The sequence below is a fragment of the Phodopus roborovskii genome, unplaced genomic scaffold (assembly GCF_943737965.1).
Source record: "Phodopus roborovskii unplaced genomic scaffold, PHOROB, whole genome shotgun sequence".
Taxonomy (NCBI): Eukaryota; Metazoa; Chordata; class Mammalia; order Rodentia; family Cricetidae; genus Phodopus; species Phodopus roborovskii.
This window is the reverse complement of record NW_026126558.1, coordinates 20,170,254-20,185,734: the sequence shown is the minus strand read 5'-3', so window position 1 is coordinate 20,185,734 and position 15,481 is coordinate 20,170,254. Positions and strand designations below refer to the sequence as shown.

At 42.3% G+C, this 15,481-nt stretch overlaps 1 non-coding gene across 1 annotated transcript; it reads right to left on the bottom strand.

Annotated features, from left to right (window-relative positions):
- Positions 1-3,415: 3,415 nt before the first annotated feature.
- On the bottom strand, positions 3,416-3,482 carry LOC127234785 (small nucleolar RNA SNORD42). The gene has a single exon (XR_007835605.1). It is a non-coding gene; the product is annotated as a small nucleolar RNA SNORD42 (small nucleolar RNA).
- Positions 3,483-15,481: the final 11,999 nt, after the last annotated feature.

Sequence of the window (15,481 nt, the reverse complement as noted above, 5' to 3'; positions counted from 1 at the left end):
TTCAGATCTCCAGCGCCCATGCAAAGCCTGGTGCAATCATTCACACTTACATGCCCAGCTCTGGGAGGTGGAGACAGGTGTATCCTTGGGATGGCGATTTAGCCAGTACATCAAACTCCAGTTTCAAGGAGAAACTCTGTCTCAACAAAGAAGTAATATGGAGAACAATGGAAAGCACCCAGTGTCAACCTGCTGCTTACACACACACACACACACACACAGAGAGAGAGGGGGGGGGGAATCTAAGGTGATCAGGTTCTTCAGCAGATAAATGATAAACCTGTCAGTGTTTTCAGGTTCTACTTGGCAGAATTTCAACAGAGCTTTACATCAAAAACTAACCTATATGTCTCAATGTCTCACAGCCAAGAATGACAGAAGGACATAGAGATCAAAAAAACAAATACATTGGTTTAAAAATTAATTGAGGGGCCAGACAGTGGTGGCACACACCTTTAATCCCAGCACTTGTGAGTTCAAGGCCAGCCTGGTCCACAGAGTTAGTTCCAGGAAAACTAGGGCTACACAGAGAAACCCTGTCTGCTACACCCAGACACAAGGTGCAGAGATTACCTACTAAACACTTTTGGATTTGCAGGGTGAGCTCAGCAGCTCAGACATCTTCAGTAAGACTTTTAGCCACATTCTCTTGACCTTCATCTGCTAAACTAAGGACACACACTGCCATGCCTACCTCACAAGGATGTAGCCTACAAAAATCAGCATCACTGTTAAATACCACCTCTGGTACACTTGCTACTTTGAAACAGCAGTATTATATATTTCATATTTATTAAGGACTCCACTGAACACCTCACTGAACATACCATGTCTCTAAAAGCCCAGTTTTAAAATAGTTTAGATTTTGCAAGTCATACTATTTCCATCATAAGTCCTCACCTCTGCTATGATAGCACAGAAACACCAAAAGCAATATGTCAGTGAGTGGACATGGCCCTGTCTCAATAAAACTTTACTTATCAAAACAAGTGACGGGCCAGTTTTGGCCTCCAAACCATAGTTTGCAACATCTAATCTTATCTCCTGGTTTATTATTGAGACACTTTCTCTCCTATATGTTATTTCACTAGTAATTAGTGTCAGAACTCCAAGAACAATTGTTAGTTACTTAGGATGTCCTAGCCCTCATTCTTTCAAAGCCAGCATCTGTCTCTGCTGGAATAAAGTGCCCCACAGGGAGACAGCAAATTAGTGGTGTCTAGATGAACTTGCATATGTTGTCCCCAGTGAAAGAAAGATGGCAATCTGCTGTCAGATGTGTGCGTGCAGAGCACTGTTTCCACCAATCACTGCTGGATCCAGGGGAGATGCTACAGCACACACCTGAAGATCACTTGTTCCTAGAATCTGAACTCTGCACACGAATCATGCCATGTAAGACCAGGAATTCAGGTACCCCCCCCATGCTTTCTTGGGATCTGGTTCTGATTGGGAACTCACAGAAGACTACTGTCCCCTACAGTCAACACGTCCATCACTATCCCTCAACTCAAAATTACTTCTCTACTATTTTTCACATTTAGAGCCATATGAAAACAAATAGTTCTATTTGTGAAAATAAACTTCTAGCTCAAATAGAGCAGTGGTTGTGGGCATCAGGGCCTAGAGTTAGACCTGAGTTCCAACTAGTGAGGCTTCTGCTAAGTTATTTGCATGTCTGTGCCTCAGTTTTCCTTTCTGTGAGGTGGGATATTTTCATGAAGGTTAAATGAGACTGAGAACTTACTATAGGGCTCAGAGCAGAGTGAACATTCTACAGTTCCTAGCATCCAGTGACAGGACAGCAGGAGTATCGAGGTCAGAAATGAATGCTAATTTCTTAATCACAGAGCTACCGTCTGATCTAAAATTCTACTCCTAGGGATATACTCATGAGAAATGCTGTTATTCATAATAGCCAGAATAACACAAACCACATATCCAACAAATGGCAAAGGGATGAGATATGGTATGGCCATAAAATAGAATATTATTCAACTCTAAAGAGTAATGAAATGCTGACATCTGTTACATACAGATGAACCTTGAAAACACTATGCTAAGTGAAAGACTCTAGTCACACCAAAGACAGTCTGCTATGTGCATTATGTATCCATTGTTATACATTTCCTACTTGACAAATAGAGTCAGAAAGCTGATTCGTGGCTGCCAGAAGCTAAAAGAAGGAAGAAGGAGTGACTGCTAATAAGTGTAGTTGGGGGGGGGGTGGATTATGAAAATGCTCTAAGAGTAGGTAAGGGCTGCATATTCTATAAAATATTTAAACCCACTGAATTGTATATGTTAAAAGGGTTAATTTTATGGCAATAAAACTGTTTCTCTTGAAAACATTTCCTTTAAGAAAACAAATTAACACAACCATCCACATCAAAATCTCATCTATAATGTATGTATTTGAAGGCCAGAGAGGCAGGGCAGTGGTTAAGAGCACTCACTGCTCTTGTGGAGGACTGAGTTCGGTTCCCAGAACCCAAGTAACTGGTTATATATAACTCCAGGTTCAGAAGATCTAATACCTCTTTCAACTTCACAGGTACCTACATTCATGTACACACACACACACACACACACACACACACACACACACACGCACGCACGCACGCACGCACGCACGCACGCGCGCACACACACACACAGTAGAAAACATTTGAAAATCCTTCTTTTAACACAGATCTTCAAGAGGATGGAAACAATTCTGTCTGGCCAGGTGAAGTTCCGTCACCTTTCTGTAGGTTCTCATGGTCCATGGTGCACACGTGCAGGCCAAAGGCCTGTCTCCAGTGTTTCTCTTCACCTCTACCTTGTTTGAGACATGATTTCTTTTTTTTTTTTAATGGTGAAAACGTGTGTATTTGGAATTAGCCAGCTGGACTCAGTTTAAATGATCCCAATTTTGTTGGCAACATCCAGAACATCATAATCAGGAGCCAACCGAACATACGCCTTCTTCTCTCCGTCAGGCCTTATGAGGGTGTTGACTTTGGCCACATCAATGTCATAGAGTTTCTTCACAGCCTGTTTGATCTGGTGCTTATTGGCCTTGACGTCCACAATGAACACAAGTGTGTTGTTGTCTTCTATCTTCTTCATGGCTGACTCAGTGGTCAGAGGGAATTTGATGATGGCATAGTGGTCAAGCTTGTTTCTCCGGGGCGCGCTCTTCCGAGGGTATTTGGGCTGCCTCCGGAGCCGCAGGGTCTTGGGCCGCCGGAAGGTGAGTGACGTGCGGATCTTCTTCTTTTTATGGCTGTGGACGCCTTTCAGCACTGCCTTCTTGGCTTTCAAGGCCTTCGCTTTGGCTTCGGCTTTGGGAGGGGCAGGAGCTGAGAGAGAAGGAAATATAACTACAGTGCAGCACTCATAAACTGATCCCTTCCGGCGACCCTGTCAACACGCGCATCAGTGGTTCCTTTGAAGACATCATAGGTCTCAGGACACTAAATGTTTTCCATCATATGCACGATCCTTCCTTCTTCGCTTTCGGCACCATCTTGGCGAAAAAGCGAGACATGATTTCTTGTTGTCCATCCGGGTGTGTAGAGAGGCTTTCAGTTTCCAGGGATCCTCTTTATCCCCATCATTTATCTCAACACAGGAGTGCTGAGATTACACACAGAAGTCATGGCATCTGGCTTTATGTGGGCTTGGAGACCTGAAAGAAGGTCTTTGTGCTTGGTATTATCAAGTCCTTTGCCCACTGAGCCCTCTCACCAGCTCTGACTTCCAACTTTTATAAACTTAAGAGTTACTTAGAAGTGTATCCCTGGTGTACATTCCTGACCCTTTTCAATAGAAAAGCAAATCTAGTCAGGAGAAAGGGTTTACTGACCAGCCCAAGTCATGCTGTCCTTGAGACCCACAACGTATTTGAGGAAATAGTGCTCAAAGATAGAGAGCAACGTGGCATCCAGCATTTGCAGAATTCCTTATCTTACATCCAGCATTCTTCTAGGTGCTTTGGGTGCTGGAAAAACTTAGACCCTCTTGTAAGAAATCCCAGATTAGGTTAAGTCTGGAAGATTTAAAAACCATGAGACTAGCAACTGACCATACACACAGAACAGTACCAATGACAATAAACAACTGGAACCCTATGGTCCACAGAAAATTCAGAAGAGCAAACAGTCCCAGGAGCGGTGCTTTCTGAAGAAAATGTAATGGAGGGGAGACATCTTCTCAGCCAAGCTCTTGGAAAGAGGAAAATGAAATGGCCTGGAGCAGAAAGTATCAGAGCATTTGGCTAGGGTTCTGTTTACATGTAAATGAAGATGATGACTGTTGGTAAGGCAGAGTTAGACCAAATTGGCCTGTGAGCCCCTCAGAGGCTGGCAAAGAGATTAGGACTTTATATTGCATGAAGAGCTCTGGAAACTTCTGAACAGGAATACAGCAGGCTGGAGCCAGTGCTACCAAAGAATCCTGTAGAAAGGCCTGGTGAGCACCTTGGGAACGAGGTAATACTTAAATAACAGGGCAAGAGCCTGGAGAAGTAGAATGCTTTGGAAGATTATAGATAAGGAAACCAATTGGTGGATCTAGGATCAACTCCCCCCCCCCATGACAACCCTTGCCCCCGAAGAATAAGAATACCATGACAAAATTCCTATTTTACTTAAAAGACCAAAGCAATCCTGATGTTCTTTCTTTCTTACATTTGTGATAAGAGAGATACAGACTTGAAAGAAGCAATTAAGGAGGGAGATTATGATAGCAGCCGTAGGGACATGCAGATAGAAGAATGGAATCAGCCAGGCTCAGAGCTGCAGAGCGGTGGTTGTGGGGTAGGGAAGGGAGGACAATGGAGAAGCCGCATCTGCCCTGCTGCTTGGATTCCTACCTTTGGGACTTTCTTCCAAGACTGCTAAAATGAGGAATGCCACTTTTGTGACACAGGGCAGCAGATACTCTTTGAGAGTGGCTAGTTTTTTTGTTTTTTGTTTTTTTGTTTTGTTTTGTTTTGTTTTGTTTTGTTTTTTTGTTTTGTTTTGTTTTTTTTTTTTTTTTTTATTCCCACAAACCTGATTAGATTCCCAGCCAGACAGGGACATTGTCATTGTGTAATACTTGCAATCAGACTTCCAAACAGGTTTTATATCTAAAGACGATGGCGCTAATCATAGTGAAGGCAAATAAATGCAACTTTTGCCATATAACAAACCACCCCCAAAGTGTAGTCACCTAAAATGACAAACCATTTCTCACTGAAGGGGGCATTGAATAGGATTCTCCTATTGAGTTAGTTTGACTGAGATGAGTGGACAAAAATAACCTGGACTTTGTGGCTGCCGGTGGGCTTGATGCCAGCTGAGGATGTCCTCTAGTCTCTCCACAAGGAGACACCAAGCTTCATCCTATGGTGAGTTCAGAACAAAAGAATAAGCCATATGTATTGCCTAAGCCTTCCAGTTTGGGCTGATATCCCGTCTGCTATTATCCCAAAGGCCAAAGGAAGTCCCATAGCCAGACCAGAATCCACCAGTAGACTGTACCCAAGACAGAAACAAAGGAAAGGAACATGTGTGACCATTTTTCTTCCCACAGTGTAGTCTGTGTAACATAGTATATCCTTCCAAAGAAATGGTAATCAATTATCCTTTGACTCTGCTGTGCCCTGTTTGGATTCCTATACTATCAGAAGACAATAGGCTGAGATGAGATGTTGATATGCCTGTCCAAATCTAAAGTTTTAAACATTAGTGAAATTATTTCATGAATGTATTAGTTATGACATTGTTATTTATTTTACATGGATAAATATGTATGCATGCATACATTATGTATGTGAAGGTTCACATATTATGGACACATATTTGTGCGTGTGTGTGTGTGTGTGTGTGTGTGTGTGTGTGTGTGTGTGTGGAGGCCAGAGGTTGATGTCAATTGACTTCTTATGTTGCTTCCCCCTTTTTCTTTAAGGCTGAGTTTCTGGCTGATTCTGAAATTGTACATAGCCAGCTTGCTCCAGAGATACCCAGTCTCTGCCTTCCAGGCACTGGGTTTACAAACAGGCTGCCATACGTGCCTAGCATTTTCATGCTGCTGGGGACCTAAAGTCTGGTCCTCACACTTGTGTTCACACAGGGTTTTATCCACTGAGCCACCCTCCAATTTGTCCTCCAATTTGCTTTTCCCTGATAAAGGCACAAAGAGACAAAAGGAAGGGGAGGCAGAGACCTTTTTCTTGGTATATTTCATATCATTACTCTGCAGGGGATGAACCAACCCTTCCTGTCTTGTAAGGGTCCCAAAAAATTAGGTTGTGGTCTCATAAAATGTCATCCTATCTCCTGCTTTGGGCAGATTTCAACACTGTGGGAATGTTCGCAGCATATGTGTAGGAGCCCAAGTCTCTAGTCCACTGGGTAGTAAACACTTTGACAACAGACCCAGCCTAGGAAATACAGACTAGCAATGTTCCATTCTCAGGACATAATTAATGTGCTGTTCATTTTTCTTTTCCGGTCAACAAAGGATTCACCAAAATACTGCATGATTTCCTTCAAAAAATGTGGCCCTCCTTTTCCTGTCTCACTTTTCTTTTCCTGGATCAGGATGCCGTTTCCATTGGCTTCATAAAAATGGTTATTTCGGCTACTCTCCCGGCTCCTGGATCTGAAGGAGTTTAGAGAGGCTGCTTCTGTGAGTGGCAAGGGTGGGGTGAAGACTCTGCTCTTCTCATCTTCTCTGGAATGCTCCTCATCCCTCTGAGCCCACTGGCTTCCTTCACAGCTCACAGCAAACCTCACAGCGTTATAAAAAGCCAGCTAACTAAATAATGCCATAGGAATCTTAATCACTAGGGTCATTTGGCCAACAACATGACATAGCTTTTTCCTCTCAGAATTCAAACGTTCAAAATTACAAATATCCCATCCAATTCAGACTTAATTATCACTGTTCAAACTTCAAGAACTTTCTCTGTTTCAGTTATGCAAAATGGGAGACAGTGAGGTATGGCTAAGGGCAGGCAAATTATCTTGCCTTTTGAAGGGCCAGCAGGAAAAGCACTGCAGTTGTTATCTCTTCTTGATGCCTTGCTATTTCTGTGATGGGCTAGCTCTTTGCCAAAGATGCCTAAATCACCTGGAATCGACTCTGTCATAAAAAGAATGGAATTATCTTGTGTTGAGTCCTGATGTCTGTCTCAGTGGGCCAGAGAACATAGAGAGTCCCTACAGAGACGGTCCTTGGCTATGAAAACAACTGTCCTGGAAACCGCAGGATGTACCAGTCACCATCCACCCAAACCAATGTGGAGCTCATCTGCGCTGGCAGCCACGTGGGGAAAGGGCACTGGAGGGGACAGCACCCTTGGGCTATCCCTGTGATGCTGCTCATAGCTTTTTTCCTGTGGATGGTCCAATAGCAGACCTGGCTACAGCTCAGTTCTCGACAATCTATTTCAGACTGCCTTCCCATCCAGATTGTCATCTTTTCTTTGTTCGTTTGTTTTCTAATGTCCCCAAATTCTCCAGTTTCCACCTCTCAAGTCCCGGGGTGATGGCTATACCGCCATGCTTGGCTTATACATTGCTGAGGACCAAACTTGCATATAAGACAAACTGTCTCTCCTCTGAGCTACATCTCCAACTCTACCATTGCCTTTAATAGTCACAATTTTTTTAAGTTATACAATTTTCCTTCATTTGCTTAAATTGAGTTACCACCTATATGCCAGTTCTTCTAATGAACCTTACGTTTTTTGTATTATCAGGGGAAAGTTTTATACACATATTTCTCTTTCTCCCTCTCTCTCTCTCACACACACACACACTTAGTATTCCTTGTCTAAAATGTTTAATGCCAGAAGTATTTGATAATTCAGATGTTCCCCTCAATTTTGGAATATTTGCATATATATAATGAGTTATCATGGGAATGTGATCCATTTTAATTTGGTATTTATTTACCTTTCACATTTCACATTATACACATAGCCTGAAGGTATTTTATACAGTATTTTTAGTATATCTGCATTGTGATGACAATCTGTCATTTAAGGTCAGGTGAGGAGTTTTCTACACATAGTGTCAATTGATACTCAAAAAGTTTGGGATGGAGGAGCATTTCAGACTTCAAATTTTTTAGACAAAATGCTCAACCCACTCCAAGCGTGTGTGTGTGTGTGTGTGTGTGTGTGTGTGTGTGTATGCACGCACGCACGCGCACACGTGTGTGGTGTCTACATGTATATCCTCTTCAGATGCCAAACTATGCAAGTGTTCAAGTCCTTCGTATAAAGTAGCATGGTATTTGCATGTAACCTACATAGATACTCCTACACTTTAATTCACTTCTGAATCACTAGTCGCTAATGCCACGTAGGTTCTGTGTAAATCATTGTTGTACTTCAGGGAACACTAAGAAAAGGGGAGTCTGGGCCTGCCCTGTGTAGATGTAATTTTCTCACATATTTTAAATCTGTATTTGGCTGAATCAGCAGATGGGATTTGCAGAATTTAGGGAAGGCTGACTGTATGTTTCTGTAAGTATATCTATGTATGAAATGGTCTATGTGCCTCTAAAATTCATGTATAAGTAATTGTGTCTCATTGTATCAGCAGCTTCCACTTGTCTTATTATCATTGGTGGGCTTAAGTGGCAGTCCTAGCAATGGTCCGGGTTGGTGGCTAGTTTTCTTCTTTGCAACAAAGGACCTGGTGTCTGAAAGATGCCTGTTATCTGTAAGACAATGTCCTTTATGCTGACCTCTGAATCCTAAAGCCCTGACGATTGCTTACCCTTAATGGTGCATTGTTTTGGCTATGGATAGTGTTTGAGACTGTAAGGATATATGTTCTGATTGAAAAGAAAATCCTTTATTTTTAGGCTAGAATTGAGTTCCTGCTACTGCATGGCCATGATTTTAGCATTTCTCCCTCATTTTTCACCTGTCATTAGTATAATGAGGGTTTCTGAAGGTTAAACCTCTGACTTATTCTTATTCCCCAGAATATATTTTTATTTATCAAAATCTCAAATTACCATGGTAACTATCAAGAGCCCTTTAAAATGCATGCTGTTGTTTTGGTACCAGTCTACTGCACAGTTACAGCAAGCCACAAATGGCCACAGACATTGCAAAACAAAAAAGTCACCCAGCCCCGCAGTCTCTCATTTCTTTCCATTCTGGTGTATCTCTGGGAAGAGAGAGCAGCAAACCTACAAAGACAATAAACTTCTGTACAGGCAGGGAGAGGGAGTCCCTCCGTATGCACGCCTCTCTCCACGCTGAGGAGAGAAAAGGGGACATGCTGAAAAGCGGAACAGGAAACAGATGGGGGACATGATCTCTCAAAGCCTCACATCAGCCTGGTCACTGGAAGGTTAGGCTAAATCAGAAGCCTGTGTGTTCACCAAAGGGAAGCCATCTGAGGCAGGCACCTAGAGGGGTCATGTCACAGGATGGCAGTGTGGCTGGCCGTTCAACAGTACATGTGGGAGGCAGCAAGCTACACCACGTCTGACTCTATTGAGGCCAGCGCGGTGGGGAAAGCTGGTGTGCTTGCACAGCGCTAGCCTCATACGCTAGCCTCACACTGGCAGCATTGGGGTCTCTACAGCCATGTGAGTGCATCTGGAGAATACTACTTCCTTTGGCTAAAATTAGGGGCTTCTACAGAAGCCTTTATTTACTGAGAATTAAGCCTTAAAAGGTGACCAAAGGAAGTGTACTCAGTGTGCATCGGCTCCTGCCTTGAGGGTTCCTGTAAAAGGAAAAGAGAGATAGTCTTGAGTCCATGTGCTGAGACCGTTTTCAATGACCCAAACTCAGATATATCAAAGAATCTAACTGACTTTATTAAAATTCACTCCATTGTGCAATTATTTGTTCACAAAAAGAAAATTATTCTTCATTCCTGGGATCAGTGCTCTGGGAGGGGCTTCCCAGGTGGGAACAAACATGTTGGCATGGAATCTTCATTTTCTCACAGGTTGTGCGAGTTAGGGGTGGAATTGTTCCTTCCCAACTAGAGAGTTGGACCAGTTTCCTGAGATGCTACATGCTGACCATCCAGCAAGCCCGCCCTCACTCACAAAGAAAGATGGCAGAGCTCTACCCAAATCCCAGCACCCCCTCCCCCTCCCTTTCCCCTTCCCCCTGCTCCTCCCCCTCCCCTCTCCCCTGCCCCTCCCCCTCCCCAACAACTGCATTTCAGTTGTGACCTCGCCCAGCCTGTGGTCAAGAAAGAGCCTTTGAACACATCTCCAAAGCTGTTGTGATTAGAAGGACTTTGATTACACAGCTCAGCTGGTCCTTCCTTCTCGCTGTGTCTCTTCTCCTTTCCCCCACCCCTTCCCATGGCTCCTTTCCCCATCCCATAGGCAGTTCAGGTCTCTCTCTCTCTCTCTCTCTCTCTCTCTCTCTCTCTCTCCCCCCTTTCATTTTCCTATTGCATCCTAAACCTCAAGATGTAGTTAGACTAATCCTGATTTGTTTAGGGTTTATCTACATTATTAATTCCAATCATTCGAAGAAGAAGGAAAAAAAGTGCTAGGGCCTGGTTTGTGTACAAAGTTTGGGTGTCTGTGAAGGGAGCCAGCAATCCCTGGGAAACATATTTTCTTTAGATATCTTTTTAATCCAAACAACTTTCTTTTCTAGTCTGAAAATATTCCTTGTGATGGGACCCGTCCTGAACCATTTCATTTATTATTATCCCCCCCCCTCACCCAAGTTGATATCCTTTGAAGCTGCTGCCTGCATTAATCTGGACTTAATATGGATTTAAACATTTACAATGGAAAATAATTTTGGTTAAAAAATAATCTCTCTTGATAATGCTAGAGGATCCTCCCCACCCCTAGTGCAACTGTCACCATCTCTGACAGCTAGGGATGGAATGAGATTCTTGAATATGCATGTTGAGGGGAACGCAAACCAAGACTCACGGGATACATGTAATATTTTATACTTGGCAGCTGTTATGACTGGCTGGAGCTGAGTGATACCCAGAGCCCTGACTTGTTGTTTGAATGAATTCATCATCTTTCAGGACATAGGAACAGTTAACTGATACTCAGGATATACTAAATATACCTTCCATTGGAGTTGAGAGGAGCTGCCTTTCAAGGCGAGCAGGCTGCATCCAGCTGTCACAGAGGGTATTTTCAGTAACTAGGGGCTGGAGGAGGCTGCAGTTCTAACCCCCTTCTCAGCTCACCACCCCACTCCTCTTCCCTGTTTGTGTTGTTCATTCTCTTAATTGGAACAACAGAAAATTCACAGAATTGGGTTACCTCAGGTAAGGCCAGCACTATCAAGTGGAGTAGAGCTTGTGTGAGTTGGAACACGGTTTTGGGAATTTGGAAAAATTGGATGAGAGTTCAAAGTCTGCTTAGTCAGTTCAGCGTATAGAAATCAGATTTGATTTTTTCAAAGATTGTAGAAAACAACTGGGCTGTGTCTACATAATGCCCTTCAGTGGTAGAAAGTCTATTGTTTGGTTGGCATTATCCCTCCATTCCTATGTCCATGCAGACATCACTAATCAATTGCAAACACTCACTGTCACTGAACAGGCAGCAGCTTCTATTTGATGATATCAGATTCGAAGGCTCTCAAAATTCCTCAAAGCACTGCTCCAACTTGACACTGACTGACTCCACATGGACATACTTCTTTGGTCCACTGGACATTCTTTATATCTGACACTTCCATTCAAGAAGGCTTTTCTAGTTGCTACCCTCCTTCATTTGCCCATCAAAATACCTGCCCTGCTTAGCTGAGCCTCTCAGTCACTGTTGATGAAAGTTTCTGTCCCACCCAGTCCTGCAGCCTTTCAGTCCCAAATAAATACACAGAGGCTTATATTAACTATAAACTGTTTGGCCTATTGCTCAGGCTTATTACTAACAAACTCTGACAACTTATCTATGTTTAGCCAAGTGGTTTGGTACCTTTTCTCTGTGAGGCATTGTCATCTTGCTTCCTCTTCAACTGGCTGGCAACTGCATCTCTGCCTCTCCTTTTCCCAGAATTCTCCTAGTCTGGTAGCCTTGCCTATACTTCCTGCCTGGCTACTGGCCAATCAGCATTTTATTAAACCAATACAAGTGGCAAATCTTTACAGTGAACAAGAGCATTATCCCATATCAAATCACTTGTTGCTGCTGTATATATATATTTTTTCTACTTTTTTGTTTTCGCTTTTGGGTTTTGGTTTTTTGTTTGTTTTTGTTTTGTTTGTTTGTTTGTTTGTTTTTGTTTTATTTTGTTTTTCAAGACAGGGTTTCTCTGTATTGTTTTGGAGCCTGTCCTGGCACTCACTCTGTAGACCAGGCTGGCCTCAAACTCAAAGAGATCTGCCTGCCTCTGCCTCCCACGTGCTGGGATTGAAGGCATGTGCCACCAATGCCTGACTTATTTTTTTCTATTTTTTAAAACATTTATTTGTTTTTATGTGTCAGGATGTTTGCCTGCGTGTTTGTATGTGCAGTGCCCACAGATGCCAGAAAAGGGCATTGGATGCCTGGAACTGGCTTTATAAACCATTGTGAACTGCCATGTGGGTGCTGGAAATTGAACCTAGGTCCTCCACAAAAATACACTTTTAACTGATGAGCCATATCTCTGGTCCCTGGTGCAATAGATTTAACTTTATGCTATTTAACTCTTTCCAAGGTAACATAATTTTAGAAATTTTATAAAATATAGTATTATTCAATAAAGTAGAAAATTAGACCATAAATAATACATACTGATGTATAGATGCCCAAACAAAATATATAAATATTTCTTATTTTTATTATAAAAATTTTAAGTACAGGAGCTCAGAATACAGCTCAGAAATAGAACACTTAGCTGGCTATATCAAAAACTCTAGATTTAAAAAAATCTTGTCACTTGTGATTAAAATATATAGGTGTAATTAAATCCAAAGTGAGTGGATTTTGTAATATATGGTATGTAAGGTACTCCTTAATAAAATGGTTGTTAGTCACCAGGCATGTTGATACATTCCTTTAATCCCAGTACTAAAAGGACAGAGGCAGATATGTATGACTTTGAAGTTAACCAGGTATGCCTGGAGAGTTGATAGTGAGACACTATCTCAAAGGAGGAAAAAAAATTAGTCTATGAACTACAGATGGGAGCGTACGCAGAATAGGCATACCAGCTTTGTATGTATTTGTAAACAAAAAAAAAAAAAAAAACACCAGTTTCATTTTGTTGTTGTTTTTCAGTATTGCTTTGGAGCCTATCCTGGAACTCTCTCTGTAGACCAAGCTGGCCGCAGACTCACAGAGATCTGCCTGCCTCTGCCTCCCGAGTACTGGGATTAAAGGTGTGCTGCACCAATGCCTGGCTACCAGTTTCATATTTTATGTTCCTGTAAAGTAATTCCTCAGATCTTAAAGCATGTAGTTGAGCAGTCTTGAAACACAATTACATTTCCAGTTGTATGTATGTGTTTATGTGTGTGTGAACTTGGAAGCAGGTACAGGCAGTTATATGATACCCTGTATGATTACTGGGAATTGAACTTGGTCCTCTTCAAGAACAGCAAACATTCCTAGTCACTGACCTATTTTTCCAGTATTCCACTGACATCTCAATGTGTTTGTCGTCCTCCCCTTTCTTAAATTATTAACCACAACTGGGATATAATTCTTGTACCAAGCAGGTGCAGGACACTACTCAATGAGTGTGAGCATGCTCATAGGAATGTGTGGTCATGACTCGACTCACAATTCAGACATTACCACCACCATCCCAAAGGGAACTCTCATTCTTGTTTGCAGCCAATGCCCTCAGGCCTCGACAACCACTGATCACTTCCTGTCTCCTTAAACTTTTGTGCAGTGTGCACGCCATGTAAATAGAATCATTTAGTATGTACTAATCTTTGACTGGCTGCTTTCACTCAGCCTGGCATTGTCAAGGGCCATCAGTGTCATAGCACTCTGTCACTCACTTCAATTGCAAGGTAATATTCCATGGTACATTCCCATTCCATTAAGAATTTCTGTTTCATTTTTGTACTCCTGATGATGACTTCAAGATATCTCCAACTGGGATTGTGTTCATGTTTCATATCTGTGTATATATCAATTTTACCCATGGCTATTTTTGCCAGAATTGTGATGAATTTACAAAGACATCCAGCTGGAGTTCAGTAGCTGTATACTGAATGTTGAAATGTGCAAGGGTTTTTGCTAGAATAAGCTGAAGTTATGAAGGCCAACCAGTCCAGACTTCTTTATAGTCCATGAACAACAAATCATATCCATGAGTGTCTCTGATACCATCAACCTTTAACTGACTTACATTATCCATGTGTGTGTTGCTGTCTCTTGACCTGGCTTTATGAATTTCTGATTATACCATGTTGTTTAAGTCATCCCAAATAGAAACTGTGAGTTCCACTTCTATTCTAGTATAGCCATATGGTGAAAATTAGAGCAGTGACTATTTAATGTGCATTTTTCATATTAATATGCAAAGCAAGTATGAGGTAGGCACAGCTTTTCACTAATGATGAAGAAACTAGGGGTCAGAGTGATACAAGACAAGTTTCTGGTAAGGAACAAGGGCCAGACTTGAACTCAGAGCTGACTTTAGGCAAAACTAACACAGTTGACCAATGGGTCAAAATATTGCGAATGACATAAACAACGTAGAGGACATTCTTCACTGTCAGGAGGTCACATTGTCCAGCTGATTCTCTGGCCAGCAACTCTGGATCTTGCTCTGAGTGACCTGAGCCAATCTATGAAAGTGGAGAGGTGAAGCCCAACAGGCCTGACGCCTTCATTCAGGTACTTTTGTACTTGGGCCAATTCTGCTATTCTGTTCATGGTGGTGGAAAATGTGGCTTCTAAAAGGGCTCCCTCTGCCTGGAACAAGGTGTTATAGGGTAGCATCTCTGGATGTGACCATTTAGTAATCCCAATATAGAAAATACTAGGCTTAGGGAAAAAATAATTAGGAACTGCTTGACCTAACAAGGGCCAGGGGTAAGAGCAGTCTGCCTGCTGTATCACAGTGTCTGACAACTTGGGTTTCCATGAGTGTCCAGCTTCTTTCCTGCATCGTGTTTGCCTGAAATACACTGTCATCTCAACAAGAAGGCAGGTTATGTTTGTGCTCATGGAGCTCTTCAATATATATTAAATAATAATTGGTGTTTCTTTCCTATTCTCTGACAGGATAAAATCCTGGTAGAGAGCATTGAACATCTAATTAATTCATTGGCACTGAAAACAAATTGCTAGCTGAAAAGTTAATTGTGAAACAGTCAGCGATGGAGAGGTAGGAAGTTGTTTTGAGCAGTGGTGTCATTCTGAGCTCTGCAGAAGATAGAAAGCAATAAACACCAGACAGGCAATGTGGCACACGCCTGAAATCCCAGCACTAGGGAGGTAGATGTGAAAAGATCACAATTCCGAGGTCAGCCTCAGCTACACATTAAGTCTGATAGAGTATTGCATATGTTAAAAAAATCTCTCTTCCACT